This window comes from Mercenaria mercenaria, chromosome 3 (genome assembly GCF_021730395.1).
Source record: "Mercenaria mercenaria strain notata chromosome 3, MADL_Memer_1, whole genome shotgun sequence".
In the NCBI taxonomy this organism is placed as follows: Eukaryota; Metazoa; Mollusca; class Bivalvia; order Venerida; family Veneridae; genus Mercenaria; species Mercenaria mercenaria.
The window spans coordinates 1062732-1080712 of NC_069363.1; positions in this window are offsets into that span (position 1 = coordinate 1062732).

Consider the following 17981-nt stretch of genomic DNA (forward strand, 5'->3'; position numbering starts at 1 on the left):
ACTCTGCATTGGGAGAGACATGAATTTTTTTAGAAAAGCATTTTCTATTTTATATCATCAACTGGACTCATGACAGGCATGACATGACAGATATATTGCTCATGATGTGTAGGTGTCACATGGTCAAAGGTCAAGGTCACAGGTAACTGAACATTGAAAATGGTCTCCGCTTAATAGCTGAAGAAGGCTTTCCTCTAGAACCTTGAAACTTCACAGGTATATTGGTCTTGATGTGTAAATTATTCCTATTGATTTTGGGGTCACCGGGTCAAAGGTCAAGCTAACATAGACCTGAATATTGAAAATGACTTTCGCTGAATAACTTGTTACTTCTCATATGTATTGGACTTGATGTGTAGATGACCCAGTTTGGTTTTGTGGTCCTTAAATCAAGGGTCAAGGTCACATAAACCTAAACATTGAAAATGGCTTCCTCTCCGTCAATAACTGGAGAAGGTTTTCGCAGGTATATTTGTCTTGATGTGTAGATAGCCCCTATTGATTTTGGAGTCACTGGTTAAAGGTCAAAGCCACAGGTACATGATCTTTAGAAATGGTTTTCTCTCATTGAACATTTAAATGCAAAATAACTGGTAAAGAGTTTCACCTACGACTTTGGAACCTCTCAGATTTATTTATTTTGATGTGTATATGACTCAATTGATTTTCGAAAAGACTGGGTCAAAAGTCAAGCTCACTGGGGCCTGAACATTTAAAACGTTTCTGCTCAATAACTAGTTATGTGTTTAACCTATGACTTTTTAAGTCTATTGATCTTAATGTGTACATGATTCCTATTGAATCTGAGGTCACTGGATCAAAGTTCAAGGTCACAGCGACCTGAAACCTGAAAACGGTTGTCGCTCCACAATACTATAAATTCAGGAATTATGCAGACACTGTTTATCTATTGCAGATAGTGAGTCTCAAGCGAAAAAGGACCTCTTCTAACAACTTAAAAGGAGAACAATATCTTGCCTAGCATTTGTCTCCGAAGGGATTGATTCATACAAGCACATTGTGACAACTGAAGGCAAGTTCTACAACAAGGAAACAGACTCCACCAATATATCGACGTTCAAAAAGGGCTTAATTTGCTTACCGATCACAAATATGCCATATGACTTGAATCATCTTCCAGTTAAAACAAAACATCTGGAAAAGTCAGTTGCTTTCATATAAAAAATGTGACGCTTCTAATGACGTCAATGAATATGGAAAAGTACATTGCACTTGAAAATGTTTGGAAATGGAGGAATGTGAAACTTAATTGTATTTACTTGCTGCACATGAAGGCTTTGCCATTAATTAGGCAGATAAGTTGATTGATTTCTTTGTTTTCATCAAAGTAAAAGTTGAAAAAAATGCATTTCAGATGTACTAAAAGATGTTACATAAATATTTGAAATAGAATGCAAAAATTGGCCCTTCTTAGGGTCTGCTATAGGGCTAAAAATAAAATAAAAACAACTAATCGACTTCTTTTCAAGAACCGCTTGATGCATTTTTTGTAGTATTATTATAAGGTATTTGCATTAAACATGGTTGGGGTTATAGGAATGGTCCCCTTCCGTCCATCCATAACAGTTGTGTCCGTGCCATATAACTAAAACCTCTTGAAAGATTGTTTATAAAACTTGGCAAAAATTATCATCTCATCCAGGCAATATGCAGAACTTATGAGTCAGCCGTGATGGCTCAAGGTCAAGGTCACAACTCAAGGTCAAAGTTCAACTTATTCCTGCAAACCCTTTGCATATTGCTATTTTTATAAATAATTAGATTTAATTATGAGTTGTTGTGATTTTCTGTGTTTATGGCCCCTTCGAAGAAGGTGGGGTATTGTTCGCAGATGTCGGTCGGTCTTAAGACCAGTCGGTTTCCGGATGATAATTAAAGAATGCTTACGCCTAGATCATAATTTCTTTAAAAGCCTGAGTTTTTCATTATGTATAAACACATGGGTAACTTGGCAATTAATTAATTTTGATAATTTATTGTACTTACGAACAAATCTTGGGAATGTATGCATTTGAACAATTTCTAAAACAGCCATTTCCAGTTCTTAAATTTGTTTGTATGTACAAACACCCCAAACTGTTATAAGAAATTTTGTTCGTCTATTTAACATTTTTCAAATGCATACAGTCAGTCCCCAAACAAATGTAAGATCTGAAGAAGTATCTGTATGCATTTTGAATATTGTTTGTTCGTAGGAAAAAATATGGGGACTGTGTGCATTTAAATTATGTTCAAGATGTATTAACAATTTTGATAATATCGTACGAAACAAATGTACAGCACCTGTTACAGAAACTGTTCAGATCTTTAGCATTTTTAAGTGCATGCAGTCTCCAGATTTGTTTGTATGTACAAACAAATCTGGGGATTGTATGCATTTCAAATATGTTCAAGATGTCCAAACAATTTCTATAAGAGTCCGTACGTACGTACAAATGAGGCTGTTACAAAAACTGTTTCAGATCTTGAGCATTTTTGCAAGTGCATACAGTCCCTAGATTTGTTCGTACATACGAACAAAATTCCAAATGCATACAGATTATTTTACATCTTTTCCTACGTACGAATAGCTTAGGCTGTTTTAAAAAATTGTTTGGATGTCTTAACATTTTTCAAATGCATAGTCCCCAGGTATGTTCGTACGTACGAACAATGTTCCAAATGAGTACATAATATTTCTCTGTTCTCACATTTGTTCGTACGTACGAAAAGCCTAAGTTGTTTTAGAAACTGTTTTGATATCTGAACATTTTGAAAATGCATACATGGAGTCCCAAGATTTGTTCGTATGTAAGAACAGATGTGAGAACTGAAAAATATTCTTTATGCTATTTTGTTCGTACGAACAAATGTGTGGACTGTATGCATTTGAAAAATGTCCAAGACATCCAAAGAATTTCCTTATCAGTCCGGGCTGAACAAGTGTGAGAACTGAAAAAAAAGAACCAATGCAATTTTGTATATGATTAGTTCGTATCCAGGGATTGTATGCTAGAGATTAATTTTCAGTTCTGACATTTTGTTCGTACTTACGAACAAATGCGAGAACTGAAAAAGAATCTGTATGCATTTGAAATACTGTTCGTTCGTACGAACGAATCTGCGTACTGCATGCATTTGGAATAAGCTAAGACATCCAAATAATTTCTAAAGCAGCCTTTTGCAGTTCTCACAATTGTTTGTACGTACGAACAATAATTTAAATTGCATATTATTTTTCAGTTCTGACATTTTGTTCGTACGTACGAACAAATATGAGGACAGAGAAAGGCTATTTTAGAAATTCTTTGGATGTCTTTACATTTTTCAAATGCATACAGTCCCCAGATTTGTTCGTACATATGAAAAATAATCCAAATGCATACAAATTATTTTTCAGTTCTCACATTTGTTCGTTCGTACGAACAGCCTAGGCTGTCTTAGAAATTGTTTGGATGTCTGAACGTTTTTAAATGCATACAGTTCCAAGATTTTTTCGTACGTACGAACACATGTGAGAACTGAAAAGGATTTTTTATGCAATTTGGAATATTGTTCGTACGTACGAACAAATGAAAGAACTGTGTCAGGATACGAGTTATATGACTCAGGGAGATGCCTACGCCTTTAGTGTCTTGAACAATAATTTGGGTCCAATCGCTAAACTGACTATGTCTTACACTAGCTGACAAACGACGCAGAATGTCCTTTGTTAATTTGTAAAGCTGGGGAAACCAAATATCTCAGATATAGAATTTTCCTCTGGCTACCTTGCCTAAATGATTCGTGTACCAATGATTAGTAAATGATTTTCACAGCGGCGTTGTTTGTGCCGTGTGGCGGCCGTAAAAAGTCTCCCCGTACATTCAATCAGGGCTGTTATATTTCGATCTTCTCAGATCTTTCAGCAAGATTTTTATATTGTGTTATTGGTACTGTTTAGTTTCTCAACATGACCATTTCGGCCTGGGTGGTTCCAATACTCCCGCTTTCATAGCCTTGGGTATTGTATAATCACCCCTTGGATATGGTGCCTGCTTTTTAATTTTGTCTTTTGACAGTTCCTGTGATACGCAGGCTCCATAACCTCCTCGGATCCCCTTCTTAAATTCCAGTTTGTTTAGTTTTGCCCATTGTTTTGGGGCAAACCCATTATTTTATCTGGGGACCAAACGCCGCTCTTCATGGAATTACACGCCTCAACACGTGTATCATTGAAGGTTCCATGTTCACCGCCGTTTGAATACATCTGCGGATGTGTCTAAATTGCTTTTTGTATTTTTAGCATGTGTAAATGTTGAGTTCTGCTCAACCCGGGGCTAGAGGGCGTGGACGGTAGCATGCATTTCCACTACCGTCCATGAACAGGCTCAATCAAACCGAGCCTGCAACATTTTCGTTTTTGTCGTGTTGAGCGACCTGTGAGGTGGCCATTTTTTTCTATCTTAATTATAAGCTAGACAATTTCAGGGATCAGGCAACTAAATGTTTCAAACTAACAATTTTCAATTGGGTCAAACTCCTGAAGGCTGGAGACTCTATACTTGACTGGCATTTCTGTTGAAGTTCCCGTCAGACAATGTCTTTGAATCAACAACATACGAGTCATATCGCATAGATGCTCGGGCTCTGTCCTCTCAAACTCTATATGATTGCCCTGACTCCTGGATGCTCAGCGCCTATATGCTATCACATGTAGCATTCAACTACCATATAGGTATATCCCCGATGCCTTGGCTGTACTTCGCCAGTAATGCTGAACTGTCTATAAGCTGGAACTCTGTTACTATCTCAGTTGAGTCCCAAACTCTTGGTCTCTGTCTCAGCTTCCTGATTCCCAGCCTATATATGCTATCGTATATAGCATTAAATTACCCTGAAGGTAAAACTTCTATGCTCTGGCCCTATAGCTCGAAACCTGGTTGAAGTTCTGCAACTCTTCTTTAGTCTACGAATTTCCAAAGTTTTCTTTTTAATAATTTATCCACCATGACAGGGTAACTGCAATAGTCTCCTTCTCAAGGTACTGGGATAAATTATTAGTTGAATCCTCGATGTGTCTTCTTCTACCGCTGGATACGGAATGACTTCTCCGTCATCCGTCTACCTATTTATACCCCAGCAGACGTGCTATTTTTAGAACTTGTTTCTGATTGGTCCAAATTTAAACATAACGTTTTACAACGAGCACTTGCTCTATCAAATATCTGGTTCCCTTTAACTTTTGTATATGGCATAATGTATGATGCTGGGACCCAGCCATCCATATAATGAACGTAAATCAGCCACAAATGACACAAATTCTATTATTGACAGCAATGCAACAATAATTATAGCAATGATAGCATGGAAAGGGAGTCAAGCACTATCTGTGCTTAATGTGTTACGTTATCAATATTTTAAACATACAAATTATTCTGACAAACTGAGAAAGGCTGTTTTAAAAATTGTTTGGATGTTTTAACTTTTTTTCAAATGCATACAGTGCCCAGATTTAAAATCATTCTTTGAAGAACAATGAACAAAAAATGCCATGGCAAAATGATGAATTTTTTTTTGCCATTGCAAAATTATTCTGCCTCTTACTTATTTACAAAAAAAAAATAGTGATGACATTTAATCAAAACCTAAAACTTTAAAATAGGTAGGTTAATGTAACAATTTAAGGCAATTTTCCTTTTTGTCAAGCGCTGAATTTGTTAAATACGTGCCAAAAAGAAACCGGCGGTTATCAATATTACTTGGTAAAAATGTTTCCTATTGTGATCCGACAAAAGATCAAAAGTGAATAGTTTTTTCCTGTCTTTTCCGGTCTATAACACTAGCATTCAAAACAGGATTTAAAAAAGTATTGGCACAAATATTCCCCTCCATGAGACATCGTCTGATGAGCCGAACTAGGACCCTTGGCTGAAAGGTCAATGTCACAACTAAAAGGCCAAAGGGATTTATTTACTTTCCGGTCTGTAACTCAACAATCCGTAAAGGGATTTTTTTAATTCTTCTTGGAAGAAATGTACCGACGATGTATCATGCACCCATCCCCCTAACACAAAGATCAAGGTCACACTTGAAGAGATTTCGAGAATTACTTAGCAATAATGTTTGCCATAATAAGGCAACTAGTCATTCACAATCCATAATCTCTAACTCAAATATCAAGGTTACTTACACCCGCCCGCTTACCTCAGTAGGGAGAACTTTGGTCTACAGATCTCGGGTTTGCGAGTTCGATCCCCGGCTAGGCGTATGTTCTCCATGACGATTTGTTCAAAGTTAATAATTTGATTAAACGCCTATTTTTATACAAATATATATTCAATGGCGTTGTACATAATAATAATAATAATAATAATAATAATAATAGTTATTGAATAAAATTTATAATGACAATGATAATAAATACAGCTTTATTTTAACAATCACTCCTCCGCTTGAGGTCATTTTTACTCCTATTGCCAATACCAGTGCATAAAGCATCTGGTACGCCCAGACGAGCTGCATATAGAGGTTCAAACACCCCGGTTAATAGTGCCATCATATTGTTTTTAAGGATAGAAATACTACACACTACAATACCCATAGAGCCTTACCAACAAGTGCGTTTATTAAACAAACCTTGGAAATTTAAAAAATTAAGAACTATCACCTGCTGTTTTCGCCTTATAAACAGTTTTCAAAAAAAAAAATAAAAAAATAAAACAATGCCGCGAAATGTCTTAAATACAGTATTTTAAGTATTTTTAATGTGTCAAGAGATTTACTTTTGTATAGTTCTAACGGCAGTTTATTCCAAACGTTTGGACCACCAATAGTATAGAAATTTCTATCATTGAATGTTTTGTTCTTGTTGTATGATACATATAACGACATTTAGAATTTTCAGACGATCTCAAACATTGTCTACTAGGAATATACTCTGTAAGAAATTCTGTTAAATACAGAGGTTCTCTGCCAGTGCGACAGCTATATATGAAAGAAAGTATATTGAACACAGGTCTTGTCAAATTTCCTAAGAACACGTTTAGTGAATATGTTTTGAATACGTTTCATCTTACGAACCTCACAATAAGCTACACCATACAGTATGACATTGCAATAATCCAGATGTGAAATACCTAAAGACAAAACTAGAATTTCAGTGGCTGCTTTTGTTAAGTATTTTCGAATGTTCTTAATTCGTAGGTAATTCAACATAGCTGTACGACAAATGTGATTTACATGCTCTTTAAAGTTCAAGATTTCTTGAAGAAATGCACCGAGGTATCTAATTGTGCTTTTACGTTTTGAAGTGTTTATTTTCAGTGTGTTTCTATTCATCCAGTCATTGATTATAACTGCGCACCTACCAAGGTCTCCTATCGCTTGTGATTCTACGGAAGCAGCTGTAGGACGAAAGCTTCTTTATGCTATATGATCATTAGCAAAACCGTAGACTGATATGGATTTTAGAATGACATCAAAAAAGAGTCCCAGTATAGGTGAAATGCAGCCACAGACTAAAGCATCTGCCCGCGTGCACACTGCATTCAAGACGGCGGTCTGATGAATATACATTGTTGATATTAATCTTACAAATACGAGGCCTTAAATAGGAGTTTGCCCATTGAAGAGCTGTATTACACACGCCATACTGTGCTTTTAGAACATCTAGAAGAATGTCGTGGTCGACAGTGTCAAATGCCGCACTTAAGTCAATCGCAATACTTTAAATCCGGTATTATTCGCGGTGTTCTAATTTTCGCTATTTTTCGCGAATCGGATACATCGCGAATTCATAAATTTATTTCCATAGCATACAGGTATATCCTAAAAAGTCCGAAATACGGTCAACTTCATCAATGAATAATAGCCGCCTGTGCATGATGTTTATTGAATGAACTTCAATTTATATCAATATATTATGAATACGTATAATAATTTTTTTCGATATCAGGAGAATATTTTGGTTAAAGACAGAATAAACGCTAAGATCTATAGGTTTGATTTACATACTGCTGGCAGGCATGTATATAACATTTTAACAGGTTACGGAGAGCATCTCCTTAATGTACTTTGTATGTGTCAAACAAGCAGAGCGCATGTTGCCTGAGGGGATGGTCCATATCATCCTTTATCTTCTCTATAAGCCTGAGTAGTTTTACAAATTGTGTAAAGATAACAATAGGGAATAGCGGAACATTGATCACGGCTTGAATTATATACTTGTACGTTACAGTTATTTATGAAATGACTGTAACAAACTTTGAACATTTTCTCAGCTATAAATATAATAAGAATAATCACCCTTAAATTGAATAAAAGATTAAAAGGCTCTTTTTTATCAATTTCAATAGAACAAAGGCAATTTGTTTGAATAAAAATAACCGATTGCTAATACGAAATAATCGTTACGGAACATGTATTTAACGAGGCGTTCGGTGCATAAATTCGGTACGATACGGAAGAATAGGCATAAATGTAACCACGTCTTCCGGAACTGGAATTTCGAGATAAGAACCTTCGCGAATTAAACTTTCAGACCCTCTCGTTGCGAATTCATAAATCCGCGAAATAATTCAGGGTGCAGGAATCCGCAAAATAAAGATCACGTGAATATAAAGTGATTTACCTTAATGGCTGCGACTTCCCTTTTCTCCACTTAGAAGATCATTGACCAACCGAAGTAGCGCAGATTTACAAGAATGGCAGTTCATATATACAGGCTGGTTCTTAGGCAAAACACGGTTTTCATTTACAATTTAATATGTAAAGAACAGCTTTCTCAATAAGTGTTGATAGAAATTACCCACAGGATGTTAATTGAAAAGCTCTAGTTTTAGCGGAGGTTTAATAACTGATGTTTGTATTTCTCAGGGAAAACACCTCGTTGTAATTAGAGATTCACGAAATTAGTGATACTAGAGAGAAATACATCTACATGTGACATTAGAATACGTATTGGCAAAATATCTAACTCTGAAGACGTAGTATTCAATTCATTGATGAAATTTTTCACTTCATCTTGAGTCAGTTGAGTAAATTTGTTTAAATTTTGTATATCCTTTACTCAATGTTCTAATATTCACTTAGGGATTGGTGTATTTTTGAGATTTTGACATGAAAAGGTCAGCAAATTTTTCGGCCAATGAATTATTAGACTCTCCTTGAGGCAGAGCGTTTTCAGATTTGGTACCAGTTAGCTCAGATACCAATCCATATAGAGACTTGGAATCACCTTTAGCGTTCTCTATCTTATCACTCATTGACGTTAGATTTCAAAATTGTATTCATTTCTTACTTGTTTAAGTGACTGAAACTGATCTGTTTTACCATAACGCCTTCATGTACGCTGGGACTTTCTAACATGTTGCTTTAGATGTTGCATTTTTTATTGAACCACGGTTTGGGTGCTCTCTAAAATATAGTTTTTTACTTTTAGGGGAGCGTGCTTATTCAGGACATCTTTTATTTCCGATTCAAACTCTATCATAAATTTGTATTTATTCAGTGAATCAACGTTAATTGCACTTTAACCTTTCTAAATGAACGCTCCTACAGTTTTTAACATCTAAGAGAACCTAAGGGCCTTAACAACACAGTGATCAGACAGAAATGGTCAAGGCTCACATTTGTTTTCATGAACACCATTAAGTAACTCAGTTATGACTAGAGCCAAGCTATAAGCAAGTTGAAATCTCCCATTATAAGTAAACTGTCATAATGTGGTAAAATGTTTTCGATGAAATCAAAAACAAAAATCAGCAACGAATCGGCTACTAGTCGAAAGAGCCAGGGGTCCATACATACCCACTACGTATATGGTTAAATTTTCAAAAACGAGTTTCCAAATACCATATTCAAAGCTTCGAACAGTGCCGTGAGTTACCCTTCGCATATTGATCGTGTTTCTACAAGTGATCGCAACACCACCGCCTTTTTATTTCTTCTGTTAGTTAGGCTTAAGTTATATCCATTCTGGTTCAAGTCAGAAGTTTCAAACTGATGCTGTTTCTCGTCCGAGTACCAGGTTTTAGTCAAAAGATCAAAGTCTATTCTCTCATCCCTGAGGTATTGGCCCACACAGTCATTTTTGTTCACAATATATCTACAGTTTAGAGTATTGCAAGATACATGTTCGTATACAGTTTTATACTGATTGCATTTCTTAAGGTCTATAAAATTCTTAAAGTTGACACCATTTTGCTTAGGAATTACTTTACTTTTATCATCTCGTTCACTTCTATCTGTTTTCATTTTTACAGGATAAATTGTTTAAGTTTATAATCCTATATGCCACAGGGTCTAGTTTTCTTAATCCGCTTTTGTTCGATACCATAAATCTAATATTCAATAATTGAATTGTATACTTTACAGGTGAACGACAGGTTATGTCATATAAATTCATGAAAATGGTTATCAACAATGTCACTGGATGCAATCCACTGAATCTCTGCAATTTACTGCAATATAGAAGCACACACATGCAAGGAACATTCATATCTATTATATCCAATTTTCAGCACAATATCTACACAAAAAACACCACAGTTTTTATGGTTTGATTCAAGAGCAAAGAAAACACGTCTGTCATATACGGCGACAGTATATAATATATCAAAGACATTATCACTGAATTCGTTCTCCACCTTTGATAAATCATGTGGGAAGCATGCAGTTACTTGCAGGGAATAGGTCTGTATTCAGAAACACTGGTCAGATCATCTGCCTGCCGTTACATGACATAAATACTGTTGAAAAACGACGTTAAAGCCAAACCAAACAAACAAACAGGGTCACTTTCAGAGGCCAGACGCCAAAAGGATTATTTTTCCTTTCGGTCATCAATTTAGGAATAAGTTTACCATAATGAGACCATGTGACATGTGCAATACCAAGATCTCTAGTGCAAAGGTCAAGATCATATCTGAATTGGTCTTCTGCTGTAAAATATATTTTATAAAAGGTCATGTGTCATATTGACACAATTGAAAAAAAAATATGTTGGTGTATAGCACTCCGAAAAAAGAGCTAATATACGGGAGTGTACGGGATCCCGTATATTACCCATATACGGGAAGAAATACGAGAAAACTAAAATACGGGCGTGTACGGGGCTTGTATACTTAAAAGTCCATATACTAATAAAATACGAATTTCCGTATACTATAAAATACGGAATTCTTAGAATACGATACCCCGTATATTACTGAAGTACGGGAAATTCTAAAAAGGGTTATTCTGATCGTATACAACACCGTATATTCCCGTATACGTCTGGTGTACGGGATTACATAAATCCATATATTACGAAAATACGGGACGTATATTTCCCGTATATGTTTCATACACAACCCCGTATATTTCCGTATATTCTGGAAATACGGGATATGAATAGCGTGTATAGTTCGAAAATACAGGGCTTAAATTTTCCCGTATATTCTTCGTATACAACACGTATATTTCCCGTATATGCCGGAAATACGGAATTTGAATAATGTGTATATTTCAAAAACACGGGACGTGTATGTCCCTTATATGCTTTGTATACAACTCCGTATATTTCCCGTATATGCCGGAAATACGGGATTTAAATAATTTATATATTTGGAAAATACGATATGCAATCAATATATGTAGTGAACATTATATTCTCTAGCCATTTCTAAGGTCAAACGTTTTGCATGTTTTCGAACTTGTACGTGTATATAGAATGAATGCCAATATTAAAAGAAAAAAATGTTTAATACTAATATGACATGAACTGAAAAAAAGCATTCACCGACCAAAACAGGTATGAAATCAAACATGATTGAATCCATCATTTCATCTTGCGCGTTTCCGATTTATTCCAATGAAAAACCGTCAACGATCTGCAAATTTTTAATGGACGTCTTTCATAAGGAAGTGTTATTTAGTAGATAGTTGTAATTTAAGAAGTAAGTGTTTCTTATTTTTGAAAATAAGGCTGTTATCTCGATTAGTTTCGTTGGACATTTTTCACGTTCGCACGTGTCAGCTAACAACTGCGAACGTGATAGCTATCACATGCGAACGTGTTAGCTAAGATAGTTATTACGTGCGCACGTGTTAATCAACACATTCACACGTGGTACCTAACATGTGCGAATGTGGTGATAACACGTGCGCACGTGATGAATAAAATGGTTCATATGTCCCCTCTATGCCACCGTAGCATACACTGTTCCAAGACTATTTTATTTCTCGTGGATGTAGTGTCCTTTAGTATTGACCTAGCACTCATGAATATTTCGTATATTTCCGTAAATTTATTTTCATTGTCCAAACATAGATAGCGAAACAAATATTACATATATAATTCTTAGTTGATATTATACTGTCGCATGTACAGGTAGCTGAGCGGACAAAGTATTTAGCTGCCAATATCAGAGTAGTGGGTTCTAGTTTTCGCCATACCTTTTCCCCCAAATTTTATTTGCAAACTTATCACTTATTTTTCAAACGTATCGTGATATTTATGGTCCATTTATTAAAATTGTCACAAGCGTACTAGAAAACAAATACTTTAAGGTATTGGACCCGTAATAGAGTACCTCCTTTCTGAAAAGTATTCAATTCCTACCATAAACCTACTTTGACTGCAATTTTCAGGGGGGCGTAGGTTCAAGCCCCACTGGGACCAATTTTTTTTTCTCCATATTTTCCTTTTTTTCTAGTAAGTTATTACTTCTTTCAAGACTTATTATGGATGTATTGTACAAAAGTGGAAAATTTTCATTTTATATGCGATTGCTTGCTGTTCAAAGTGAATTCACCTCTGAATCAGGAAGGGTAGTGTTAGACATATTTAAAAATACTGAGTTACATGCGGTAAAAGGTCTCTATTTTGCATTCATTCTTTAGATTACATACTGTGGAAGAAATGCAGGTAGTTTTTACTTCTGCCCCAAGGTTATTTTTGAATGATGTGAGCAAAATTCAAAGCAGACCCAGAGGATTCGACCTTAAGTTTTCAACAATCGAGTTAGAATTCTGTCTCATTAAATCTGTTTACTTGAGGCACCCTAGAAAAAAATGATACTGACTGTTTTATTTTGTGTTTTATAACTGTTTAACAATAGTTTGATGTTTCTTTTATCAAAATTAATGCTGTAATGAATTCTCTGCAAACATTTTAGATAGTGGCCATCACATTGAAATTTGTCTCTATTTGAGCTCGAGGAAATACCATAATTTATACAAAATTTACAAAAACGCCACGGTAAAAGTTGTTTAAAATTTGACATACAGTGCGAAACATGGTCAGCTTTAAGAATATACCAAGCAAAAGCCATTTTTTAAACATTACTATTAGGGGTCCAATACCTTAAGAGGAAATAATTGAAATTCATAAAAATAAAACAGGTAGCGATAACATTACATTACTTTACTTTAAATAATTGATAACCGTGGTAACGTCGGTGGAAGTCAGACCCACCGTGACACTGATTAACTGTATAAAATACAAATATTGCGTAAATTAACGAAAACGCTTGAACGATATTGGCAAAGATTAATGAGTGCAAGGTTAATATATACTGACAATATATGATTATTATGAAAATAAACACAATCGTCTAACATAAACCTTTCATCAAATCAAATGATATAAGCATTTACACTGATTTACCCATCTCCAAGAAATTAAACTGTATATAATTTCTGCGGAACAGTTTTACTGCAACATTAATCGATAATTATTGTATGCATAATAACTAAATTGAAAAGATATAAATAAATAGACATTGCTCATGTTCCCAAAGCCTGGGAAATTGACAATATCAGAAACTCGATGCCAATTAACACAAATTAAGCGCAAATTAAGTGAGATCTTTAATGCATAGATATTAGGTGTGATTTCTTCCGTCCAATCAGTGGGGAACATACTTCGCGCGTTCATGTATCCCGAGGCGATAACATCTGGCTTAAGTGACTGCACGCGATAATCTGTATATTGCATATTACAGAGAGAAAGGAAGTCACGGGTAAGTACTTATTTGATTTAATATGTTTTAATTTTTAATAAAATGAATTTTACCGACTTTTTCTCAAAATGAATTCATTTTGAAACAAAGCAAACAATTAATTATATTTCAATTAATCGGAAACACGGGTTGCTTCCTATTAATGTACATCAAATGATACACTTCAGAAGAAATACTCTTTTATCGCTTTAACGAATACAGAAGCGTCAAAAATAGTCAATGTTATAAATTTTGTAATCTTAATATGAAAAAAGAAATTCAGAATAGCCGTTAAATAGTTCATTCATTCATTCATTCATTTATTCATTCATTCATTCATTCATTCATTCATTCATTCATTCATTCATTTTTTTATAACTCATCATTTAACTATTATTTCATTCATTCTTTCATCCAGTAGTCGACAAGAATGTCAGTCACCAAAAGTTGAAGTGCAAGTGTTTGTTGTTGTTTTTTTTTTGTTTGGATTTAACGTCGCACTGACACATGATAGGTCATATGGCGACTTTCCAGCTTTTTAATGGTGGAGGAATACCTTAGGTGCCCCTCCGTGCATTATTCCATCACGAGCGGGCACCTGGGTAGAACCATCGAACTTCCGTAAGCACAAGTGTTTGAAATAAGAAAAAAATATATCGTGCAAAAATCACTGGATGAATACCATTAGGGTTAAACGAGATTAAAGTTGCAAGGACAAAAACAGCTACTGATAGAAGTTTTATTTCGTAAAGCATTCATTAAGTTAATAATTACAATATTTTATCTTTAGAAATTGGGTAATCTAACTGACAAAATAACGTTTTTTTTTCTAGACTAAAAGATAAGCGGTGGTGATGCTTATTATTTTTTCAAAGTATTATATCAAAAAAGGTTGGTTATAATAAAATTTCATAGTATGTAGAATTTGATTATTAATCTAAAAGAGTTAAGAATTTTATATTAACCTAAAATACGGAAAAATACATACATGCTATAGATCTATTGCATTACCAACTTTTAGTAACAACTTTAAAACCGATAAAAATGGACAGCTTTACCTATCATAAAAGTCAATAGAACAAATAATCCAATTCGTCGATTTCCGTACTAAGTGATGTTGTTGTAGTAACACGGGGGTGGGGATGGGGGGAATCGATATCTAATATATTTGGTCATTATAATTTTATCTGAGTGAAATGCGGAACAAGTCGAATACGTATATAATACTTTATTGTCAAATTAAAGTAATATTTAGTAAAATGAGTCTGGTATCTAACATATTTAGAAAACGTTACATTTTATACATCTAACACAGACATTTACTTTCAGGTCCATACTAAGTCTATTATTTTAAAAATGTGCGCTACCGATTTTCAACGGACCATTATGAAATTTCAACAAATTAAAGTTGACGATATTTCGGATTGACTAGTACTTTTACAGTTCTCTGTTATATTCCATTTTGCAGCTGTAAAATCTTCAAATATGACCACAAACGTCTTTTTTCAGCAGGGCGCAAAATGATCTTCTAAACAGGTTTTCTATGCAGCGTTTCTATATACAATAGAAATTTGGCAAATATTTTATATAAAATACTAAACTAAACAAATAGTGGACATAGAAAGTCAAGCCAGAAAGCAGACTGGTCCTTATAAGTATACATCTTATATTTTTCAATCAGATCTGTTGCCTCTTGACAGTCTAAGTCTGTTGATTAATGTCATCAGGAACTTGAGACAACTGCGTCTGTCGTAATTCATGATCTAAGCAAGTGGCTTAGACATATTCATATATATGTGTCTTCAACTTAAAGACGAGAAAGAGATATAGCCGAACTTCTATGGGAATAGTGCCACTTTGGTGTAATTTTTTACCTGTTTTAGGACACAAATAAAGCGAACCTAAAATGCATTTTTAAAAACGACATTTGCTTTAATTCGATCCGGCATCCCAAACCCTAACAGAACTACACCAGACACCAACTCCTTAACTAACCCAGTAGCTTCCAGAACTAACACTGACATCCCCAGAATTAACACCAATTTGCTCACACATCTGAAACTTATTTCGAAGCCAACCGAAATACTAATGAGGACCTCAAAAAACTAATACAGAGATCACAAGAATATCTGCATAAGTGTTGATACAAGTTAGTGAGGTTCTGTTTCACTGATATAAAATGCTACAAGTACGGCACCACTGAACCTACAGTGGAATGCGCAGTCTCCTGCGCCCCTCAGTTTCAACTAAAAAAGGCCAACTACGCCAATGTATGGCCAGCTTCACCACTGCAGGTATTCAATATATATTCCTCCACATAATGCCCGGTCAGTAATGTACATTAGTAAATACAGTATAGCAGTAGATGTATAGAAAACAAACAATAGGCTATGATCAATGCATCTGTTATCGTGGGCACTCGGGTGGAAATAACTGAAGTACAGTTATGGGACCAAAGTTTTGTTACACTTTTATTTATTCCTTTTCGTTTATTTTTAAAATTGTCAATAAAACTGATAATCTGCATGGTATAAGTTTATTTATTGTGTTAAAATATTTCATAGTAGACATACGTTAAATGCCAATGCTTATTTTAACTAGAAAAAAAAAAAACATTTTATTTTTTTCAAACAATGTGACCCTTAGTTACGAACTGTTCGAATTTCAAGAAAATGAATATAAAATAAAATTATTATTGTGACAGTTCGATAGGAATATAACTTATTTATCAGCATACGAAGCCATTATATAAAACTATCAGGTATTGCAGTCAAGAAAAGCATTGAACTTAGGGCAACATTTCTAGCATAAAGTCCGATGTCCTTTGTATATTTAACGCGCATTGAACACTAAACCCTCCATAGCGTTATTGATAACGACAGCGGAAAACTTCTTTATTGCCCAGGCGGTCGGGGTTCGATTCCCGGCGCGATCATCTTTTATTTCTCTATATGATATTTTTAAATAGTTTATAGAAACGAAAATTCCTATTTTAATTCTATAATGTGACCAAACTTCAGCTTGAAAGATATGCTTGATGAACTGATAATTCAACTTTTTAATCGAACCTCCTTTCAATATTTTATTCCCTATTCATAAATAACAGCTGTCATTTGTATATTTTTATCGTCAATTATTCAGGCTCGTATACGTGTTCCGTATAATCTAAAATACAGAAAGTATACGTGAAAAAGTCTAAAGATCCTACGAATACATGAACATAAAACTTATGTTAAAGCAGGACACGAATAAACACCATTTCTGTGGATATTTTTTTAATTCGTATATTTCATATATACGGGAAATATACATAACTGTATATTTGGAGTATACGGGATCCTGTATATACATGACAAATATACGGCCTTCCCGTATACTAGATGTTCCGAATACGGGATCGTATATTAGGTCCGTATATTTGCAATATACATCCCGTATACTCCAGTATTTTCGAAATATACGGGACCGTATACTCCCGTATATTGACCCTTTTTCGCAGTGTATTCTTCTGAATAACTTCCCTTTAATATAATGATTTCTTTTTTCTTCTCATATTTTTCCACCAATTGAAATGTTACCAATATTTAAATTAACTCATTAACACCTGCAGCCATATCGCCGCTTAATTACTGGTATCAATTTTCCGATACATTCCTGAGCCACTTATCAAATTATCTACTTTGTATTACTGTGGGTTTTGACTGATAATCAATTATCGATCATATCTAGGCATCCTTTGATCAATATTAGGGACAAACATCTATTTATAACAGATGAAATCAAACTGAAATTTTCACAACTGATACTACAATTTATGACCTATTCAATAATTTAAAATTTACTATTATTTTTATTTGCAAAATTGTTTTATAGGCCAACTGAAGTAACATGAATATGGAAAACTGCAATATTCAAGAAAGATTGGACATAGAAAAACAGCCATTATTTGATTATTTTATATTAAATATCATCTGTTGCTAAACTTTAAAGCAAATGACATTATGAAAGAACAAAATT